A 9,830-nucleotide genomic window follows, 5' to 3' on the forward strand; every position below is an offset into this window, starting at 1 on the left:
AATTTTGGATAATAATGTTTACTGACTAAACATATTGCAGAATAACGTTAATGATATGATATTATTTATGTAAAAGTTAACATTTACTTAAAATTTACCACAACACAATGCAATATATTGCTTGGAGGTACATAAATGTGTAGTAAAATATGGAAATATGCCTGGGAAGGTTCCAACCTATTTCAAGATGTGGTTATCCTGGAGGAGTTTGGGTGGTATTGGAGGGAGTACTACCATACTCTATCGTTTCACGTATTTTCTTTCTTATTATTTTTTTTTAATCTAAAGCATATAAGATAAATACTATTTGTTACATTTGGGTAGGAATACATAAGTTTCAATTACTATTTTATTTTCTCTATGTTTGAAATATTGTAGGTATTAGTTTCTTATGGTTGTAAAAAACTAACATAAATTGGTAGTTTAAAATCATAGCTGTTTCTTATCTCACATACTGGAGGCCAGACGTCTAAAATCAGTTTCATTAGGCTACAGTCCTGGTGTTGGTAGAACCACAATTCCTCTGGAAGTTCTAGGGGAGAATCCATTTCTTGCTTCAACTTATGTTGGCTGCTACCAGCATTCCTTCATTTGTAGTCTCATCACTTTGTTCTCTGCCTTTTTTTTTCATATCACATTTTCAGGTGTATGTCTAATCTCTCTCTGCCTCTCCTACAAAGACACTTTGATGGCATTTAGGGCTCAGGATGATCCAGGATGATTGTGGAAAAAAATTTACTGCATAAGGTAACATGTACAGGTATTAGGAATTAGAACCCGAAATCGTTTTTGCAGGGCTACCATTCATTACATCACATTTTATAACAAACAAACAAACAAACAAACAAAAAAGGAAAGAAATCAAATTGAAAAATAGTATTTATTCCCTCACTTCTTTTTTTTTTTCTTTTTTTCAACATACAAGTATATTTATAGAGCACCTATTATATACTAGGTACTCTTTAAGCTTTGAGGATACAATGGCAAATAAGATAAACAAGATACCTGATTGAAGGTAACTTACATAAGAGTGTGAGAGAGGTATGGTAGGTCATTATGTAAATAAAACTATTACATAGTATAAATTCTATAAAGGAAATATATATAATGTGAGATCAAAAATATCAAGGGATAGAAGAGAGCTACTTTGTGTTATTTTTCTAGGGAAGGCTTTTCTGACTGGGCACCATTTAGGTTATTACTAAGAGATTGAGATGAGCTGGTGATACAAAGGACTAAGGAAGGAGCTAAAGAAATAAAGTAGTACCTGGAAAACAGGCAAAGTCATGTATGCACAGCTTTCTGTGACCAAATTGTTTTTAGCAGCTTCAGCCAATTTGTTTTGTTGTCTTTGAAAAGAACGACAATCTAAGAACATGATTCAAACTAGACATTTTGCAAAATGGATATTTTCCATTCATATGCAACAGAAAAAATAAATTCCTCCATCTATTAAATCTCATCAACGATTATAATGTATTTAGCTACAATATGATAGCATTTGGCCAAAAGGTATCAATGCAATAAGAAGAGATATATGTTCTTATATGTCTACACAGTATTTACTACTAATGGAAAGAAGAAAAATTCCTCCTTGTAAAACACTGACAATTTATAGAAATAAATATACTTGAGAGTCCTATCCTTTCATATATGTAAATCAATCCATGGAGATGGAATCTTCATGCCTGTAAGAAATAATAGCAAGGTTGAACAAAATAATCTTGGGGGTAAGAAAGATGATTTTAGCTAGAGGATATGAAGAGAGAGAAAATAAATCAGGAAGCATAATCAATAGATGAAGGGCAGAGGTTATTTACCACTGGCAACACTGATGTTTTTGTGTGAATTTAACATGAGAACTAGATAAGGATTCTGTTTTGAAGTGCATACACTTTAAGTCCAATACTATACAAGTTAAAAGGTTGCAGAGACACTACTCAGAAACAATGCATAGTCCAATTTACAACCGAATAGCTTTGCCTAGAAATGTTTCAAGAAATTGCTCCGAGGGTCAGAATTTAAGAGCTTTGATGATTGTTTGGGTGTACAGGAGTGTGACAACAATAATAGAACATGTTGAAAAAAGGAAGACTAAAGAAGCAACTGCAGTGACCTGAACTCCCAGTGTTTCTCTTGCATTTGATCTCCAGACAGCAGGGTACCACTTGACTCAGGAAGCAAATACTACCTACATTTACCTAGTACATTAAGAAAGGATTGTACTATTTAAAATGGAAAGAGATTCTCTCTACCATTCCACCAAACAAGGTATATTTCACAAAGTTTCTGTGTACAAAGCAATTGGATATAGGTAACTGAAACCAAAAAGAAGTGCATGTCAGTTCTCAGTTGGGAAAAACACTTACCTTTTTTTCTTGAGAGATTTTATTTTTAGAGCAGTTTTTGGTTCACAGCAAAATTAAGAAGGTACAGAGATTTCCCATATACCCTCTACCTTCATACAGGTATAGCCTCCCTCATTATCAGCATCTCACACCAGAGGGGTACATTTGTTACAAGTGATAAACCTATACTCATACAGCATATCACCCGAAGCCCATAGTTTACAATACTGTTCACGCTTGGTGTTGTAAAGTCTATGGGTCTGGACGAATGTATAACGACATACCATTTGGTATGATACAGAGATGTTTCACACCCTAAAAATCCTCTGTGCTCTGCTTCTCATCCCTCCCCCCACCAACCCCAGGCAACCACTGATTTTTTTTTTTTTTACTGTGTCCATAATTTTGCCCTTTCCAAAATGTCAAATAGTTGAAACCATACAGTACATAGTCATTTTAGACTGACCTCGTTTGCTTAATAGTAATCTGCCTTAAAATTTCTTCCATCTCTTTCCATGGCTTGACAATGCTTTATTATATTTATTTATTTATTTTTGTGCTAAACAATATTGCATTGTCTGATTGTAGCACAATTCATTTACCCATTAATCTGCTGAAAGACCTTTTGGTTACTGCTAGGTTTTAGCAATTCTGAAGAAAACTGTTATCAACATTTTTGCATCTTTATGCAGTTTTCTACGGACATACATTTTCAGCTCCTTTGGGTAAATATGAAGGTGCGTGATTGCTGTACTGCACGCAATAATATGCTTAGTTTTGTAAGAAATCATCAAACTGTCTTCCAAAACGGCTGTACCATTTTGCATTCCCACCACCAATGAATGCCAGTGCTTCAGATCCTTGCCAGCATTTGGTGTTGACAGTGTTCTGGATTTTGGACATTTTAATAAGTGTGTCATGGAATCTCATTATTATATTAATTTGCTTTTCCCTGCTGATATATGATGTGGTGCATCTTTTTATGGGTTTATTTGTTATCTGTTTATTTTATTTTATTTATTTTATTTTATTTTATTTTATTTTATTTTATTTTATTTTATTTTATTTTATTTTATTTTATTTGGTGAGGTGTCTGTTAGGGTCTCTGATCCAGTTTTGATCAGGTGTTTTGTTTTTTTATTGCAGAGTTTTAAGATTCTTTGTATATTTTAGATAACAGCACTTTATAAGTGTGTCTTTTGAAATTATTTTGTTTCAGTTTGTGGCTTTTCTTTTTATTCTCTTGACAATGTCTTTCACAGAGCATAAATATTTAATTTTAATGCAGTCCAGCTTATCAATTATTTCTGTCATGGATTATACCTGATATTTTATATCTTAAAAAATCATCTTTATACTCAAGAAAATTTAGGTTGTTTTTTATGTTATCTCTAGAAGTTTTATAGTTTTGTGTTTGACATTTACATTTAGATCTGTGATCCATTTTTAGTTCATTTTTGTTGCATGTGGATGTCCAGTTGTTTGGGCACCATTCATTGAAAGCACTATCTTTGCTTCATTGTATTGCCTTTGCTCCTTTGTCAAAGATCAGTCGACTGTATCTATGGGGGTATATTTCTGGGCTTTCTATTCTCTTGTATTTATCTAATTGTCTATCCTTTCACCGATACCACAGTGTTTTGATTACCACAGCTTTATAATAAGTCCCAAAGTCTACTCCAAGTATGTTCTTCTGCAATTATATTTGCTATTCTGGGTGATTTGCCTTTCCATATAAACTTTAGAATCAGTTTACTTATATCCAAAAACAAATCTGTAGGATTTTTACTCAAATTGCATTGACTCTATAGATCAAGTTGTGAAGAGCTTACATCTTTACAATTTTGAGTCTTCTTATCCATAAACATAACATATTTCTCCATTTATTTGGCTTTTTGATACCTTTCATTAATTTTGTAGTTTTCCTTGTACAGATGTTGTATATATTTTGTTTGCTCTATGTTTAAGTATTTCATTTTGGGCGGTGCTAAGGTAAGTTGTATTGTGACTTACATTTCAAATTTTACTTGTTCATTGCTCGTATGTAGGAAGTTGATTGAGTTTTGTATGTTAACCCTGTATCCTGCTGTCTTCCTATAATCACTTCTTATTTCCAGGAGTAATTTTTTAGTGAATTCTTGAGATTTTCTACATATACAATCATTTCATCTGCCATCAAAAGCAGTTTTACTTCTTCTTTCACAGTCGGTATATTCCTTTTCTTATTTTATTGCATTAGCTAGAATTTTAGTACAACGTTAAAAAGCAGTGGTGAGAGAAGACATTCTTGCCTTGTATTTGATCTTAGTGAAAAAATGTTAAGCACCTGATAATTAAGTATAATGTTAGCTGTAGGATTTTTTTTTTTTGTAATTTGTTTTCTTTTATCAAGTTGAGGAAGTTCCCTCTATTCCTAATTTACTGAACATTTTCAATATGAATGGATGTTGAATTTTGGCAAATATATTTTCTGCATACATTAGTATGATCCTGTGTTTTTTCTTCTTTAGCCTATTGTGATGGATTACATTAATTGACTTTGGAATGTTGAATCAGTCATGCATAACTGGGATAAATTGCATTTGGTCATGGCATATAATTCATTTTATACATCATTGCATTTGACATGCTAATACTTTGTCAAAGATGTTTGCATCTATGTTTATTAGGAGGATTGTTCTGTAGTTTTTGTTTTGTTTTGTTTTTGTGTAATATTTTGTCTCATTTTGTTATTAGGATAATGCTGGCTTGACGGAATGAGCTAGGAAGCATTCTCTGTGCTTCTTTCTTTGGTAAGAGATGGTAGAGAATTGGTATAATTTCTTTCTTAGATGTTTGGTAAAATTCACCAGTAAAGACAGATGGACCTGGTGCTTTCTGTTTTGGTACATTATTAATTGTTGATTCAATTTTTTAAATAGATATAGGCCTATTCAAATTGGCCTCTTCTTGTGTAAATTTTGGTAGATTGTATTTCTCAAGGAATTGGTCCATTTTACTTAGATTTTCAAATTTGTGGACATAAACATGTCCATATTATTCTTTTATTATCCTTTTAATGTTCGTAATATCTGCAGTGATGTCCCCACTTTCATTTTTGGTATTAGTAATCTGTGATCTCTTTTTATATTAGCTTTGCTAGAGGCTTTTGATTTTATTGATCTTTTCAAAGAACCAGCTTTTGTTTTTATTGATTTTCTCTATTGATTTCCTGTTTTCAATTGAATTGAATTCTGCTCTAACATTTATTTCTTCATTGTTTTATTGTTCACTTTAGATTAAATTTGCTGTTCTTTTTCTACTTTCCTAAGATGAAGCGTAAACTATTGATTTTAGATCTTTCTTCTTTTCAAATATATGCATTAACTGCTACAAATTGTCCTCCAAGCATTGCTTTTGTTGCATCTCTCCAATTTTGATGGGGTGTGAACACTATCTTTTGAATACTTAGTTTAAAAAGATAAGCATTGTTCAATTGCAGGAGTCAGTATTTCACTTCTGAAAATGTGTATGAATGTGTGTGTTTAGTGTTTTTGTTATCACTCATATTATTTTATGGGGAAATTTTAAAAAATATAGCATAATAATAGGATGAATAACAATAAACTCAGGAATTTACTTCACATTTTAACTTTGATGTTTCCCGTTCTGGTATCAGAATCATACCTCCTAAGTTGTTTACAATTTTCTCCTTCCTTCTTCCAAGATTTTTTGTTTTTTTCCTAACATTTGGCTAATGTTTAATCTATTCTCAATTCTGTAGTAGCAGTTCAAGGAAAAGTGATAGGTTCACTGCTGCAGTACCTCCATCTTTTATAGGTACATATAAAAATGACTAATGGAAATGTCCCAGACATACTGAGAACTGGATCTTCCAGAACCAGCTGCATAAGATTTTCTCCCTTTATTTAAAGTATACTAGTACAGTACTGGAAAATAATTTTTAAATTAGGTTTTATTTTTTTCTCCCATTAGTCAAATAATTTCCATTAGTCAAGTAATAAAAAGTATTTATTACAGTCTACAGACAAGCTTTCTTCATTCTGTCAAGAGTTGATCAGTGTCAGGTAAGAGACCTCTCATTATGGAGAATATTCTTTCCTTCATCACTCACTTATTGACTCAACAACCAGCTCTTTATTTTTTATTTTTTGATATATCATGACTTGAAGATCATGTATGTTGGAGTTTTATCTTGATAGTCATCTTTTGGGAAATTGTGTCTGAGGAGGGTAAAGTTCTTCAAAATTCTGCCACTTATTTTAAAGATTTATATTAACTTAATTTTATAAGCAAATTTATCTCTTCTATTGGAAATATTTTTTAAAAAATGTCTTCCTTTTTTGCAATTATGTAGAGAATGTGATGACTCAACTATCATATACTTGGAAATATTAAATGATGGCACGATATGTAGCGCTTTCTGATTCTTACTAAAACATTCTTTAATTGAGTTGTTTTCTCCTGATAAATTATTTCTATGTAGATAGAGCCTAAATCAGACTTTGTGACTAAAGTTTGATATATTATGTACTCATCATTTTCCTTGATTGTTAACTTCTTATATACTATTTAATAAACATAGTATCTTCTACAATTGATATGTTAATATATACAATTTCATGCATTATGCCTCATATATTTATAATAAATAGATTTATATATAGTGTATCACTTATACTAAAAATATCTTATTTATTCTACCATTGGTTAGTGAATATGGAGACAGCTTAATATTTTTGGAAGTTCGCATCTTTCTCTTTAGCATTATAGTGACATATTACACTACTCCTTCATAGATAGAAGTGCTGATATGAAGGCAGGATAAGTTTAATGTCTAGTTATCTATATATTTTTTAGGATAGCACTTGTTGTTGAACATCAAATAAATATGTTTCTAGTTATATAGTCAAATGGGATTAGATAAATTGTAAATTTTACTGCTATGTGGTATGTAGGGAAAATAATGTTTTTTGAAGGGAACATATAAGTCAGAGAGTTTGAATAGATAGATATCTTTACCACTGACTACGAGTAGGGACCAACTCTCACAGGAGGAGCAAAAAATGCCAGAACTGTTGTTGTTATTGTTCCCTTTATCATGTAAGATGAATTCAGTCATAGTCAGTGGGACCTGAAAGGAAGCATGCAGTGGTGCTACTGGAGGAAAATGTTTCATTAAAAGAGAAGTGTAGGAGAAAAAGATGACTCCTATTTCCATTTCCTGTAAATTGTCATATCTAATGGGATATATGTGCCTATATCATTTATCTGTGACCATGAGGGATCAAGCCGAAGAATCAAGCCAATAATTTTGACAATTAAAGACAAAAAAAAGACAGAACAGCCCTGGACCCTTCATTGCATTACTAATTCTGGACGTGTCTCCTTTCATATTTGTTGTCACATGAGATTCTTTAAGCCTCTTTCAATTAAACTCTGTATTCCTTGTATTTAAAAGCATCTTAACTGACATACACACCTCAGCCAAGCCATCTATGTGTCCTTTCAAAACTCCTGGGGCAACATACTTTGAATTGATTTCTCTTCTCCTCCTCTAATTCCCTAAGCTACATTACCATCATTTCTGACTGGGAATAGCTCGGTAGTCTCCTAAATGTTTTCCCTGCTTCCACTTTTGCTCCCATCAAATCACCACACAACAGCTAGAATTGTCTTCCAAAACCCACATATTATTATATTACCTTCCTGCTTAAAATTCTCCAGAGCATTTCCATTGCACTTAGGGAAGACGCCTGAACTGCTTCTTCTGGCCACAACATTGTATCGCCTGCTCTTGCCTACTTCTCCATCCTCGTCCCATATCACTCTCTGCCTATTTCACTATGCGTTAGCCACATTGGGAAATTTTGTTTTCACAAGTATATCAAGATGTTCCCATGTTAGGGTTTCCCCATATACATCCCTGCTGCTGGTAATGCTTATCCCATTGACTTTATGATAACAGAATCCTTTTTGACATTCTCACCTCAACTTCACACACCACAAGGAAACTTTCTATGACAATCTAATTTAAATTAGCCACCCCATGACTCCCTTTTAAGGCACTCATTTTAATTATTTGAATAGTATTTATTGCTATATGTTTTCTTTTGTCCATATATTAATTCAGCATCTTTTCTTTGACTCACCTTAGTGGAATGTAAGCTTCCTATGAAGAGAAAAACTTGAGTATCTTGATTTCATGTCGTACGCATTTTGGACAGGCTTTCAATTTATATTTGCTAATTATGAAAATGTGCTCAGTTTCTTGTCATTTCTTCAATCTTAGTTATATTTTATTTATATATCAAAAAACTGGCAGTTTCATGTTTTTTCCTCTACCTTTTTCTACTTAGTACATGTCTAATCTAGAGAGCTTCAACACATTTGGTGATATTGACAAAATTGAATTTCCAAGCCTAGAAAATTAAATGCGGAATTTCTGGAATATGGAAAAACATCTTGTAGCTTTTATAGTATTCTACCTATTATAATACATATTAGTATGTGGCTTTTTTTTCCTTTCTTTCCTTTTTTTTTTTTTTGGTGGGGGGATGATGGTGGTGGTGGTGGAGGATAACTGAATATTAATTAAAGTAGATTTTGCATTGTTTCAATTTTCACATCCTAAACCCTGATTTAATAAAGACATTAAATCACAATGAACATATTACCAGAATATGCTTAATTTATTTTTAAATGGAATACAGTTCTAATATGAAACTATGGACTTTAATTTAATGAGGAAAGCCTCTAAAATTATAATTTGATTTCAGTATTGCTAACAAAACATTATTTTGTGTTCCTCTATGGCACCACTTAACTCAAGACTTCTTCAGAATATAGTCCATTTTTATAACTCCAGTACTTTGCAAAACGTCTGACACCTAAGAAGTATGCAAAATTTTTGAAGAAAATGGTCTGTGGTACTCATGATTTTTGCAGTGGTAGATTGGAAAGAAAAACAAAAACAGAAACAGAAATGCAAGTCTTCCAAGTCATTGCTGAGAAAAAAAAAAAAAGTAAAGGCAAAGCATTTATGTAATTCCATAAACCTTTAGAAACTGATAATTTTTTTTAATTAAAGTTTATTGGGGTGACAATTGTTAGTAAATTTACATAGATTTCAGGTGTACAATTCTCTAATACATCATATATATATCACATTGTGTAGAAACTGATAATTTTAAAGATATTTTTAATAAAATCTTTATCCTACTGAACACAACTAATGCTATGGAATTTATAGATTCCATTCTCATCCCCTGCTTCTTCTCACACACAATTCCATGTCCCCTTCTTTGATTTTACTTTTACTTTTTTTTTTTTTTTTGTAGCCTTGAAATTTATTTCCCCATTTCTTAATGTGATGAATCTCTATACATCTGAGACTGACCCTGCAGATTGGCTAATTCAATCTCAATCACATTAACCTCATTTCTTATGTCCTTTCACTCTAGAGACTAAACAGTCTAGCCA

Source organism: Rhinolophus sinicus, linkage group LG12 (genome assembly GCF_036562045.2).
Source record: "Rhinolophus sinicus isolate RSC01 linkage group LG12, ASM3656204v1, whole genome shotgun sequence".
In the NCBI taxonomy this organism is placed as follows: Eukaryota; Metazoa; Chordata; class Mammalia; order Chiroptera; family Rhinolophidae; genus Rhinolophus; species Rhinolophus sinicus.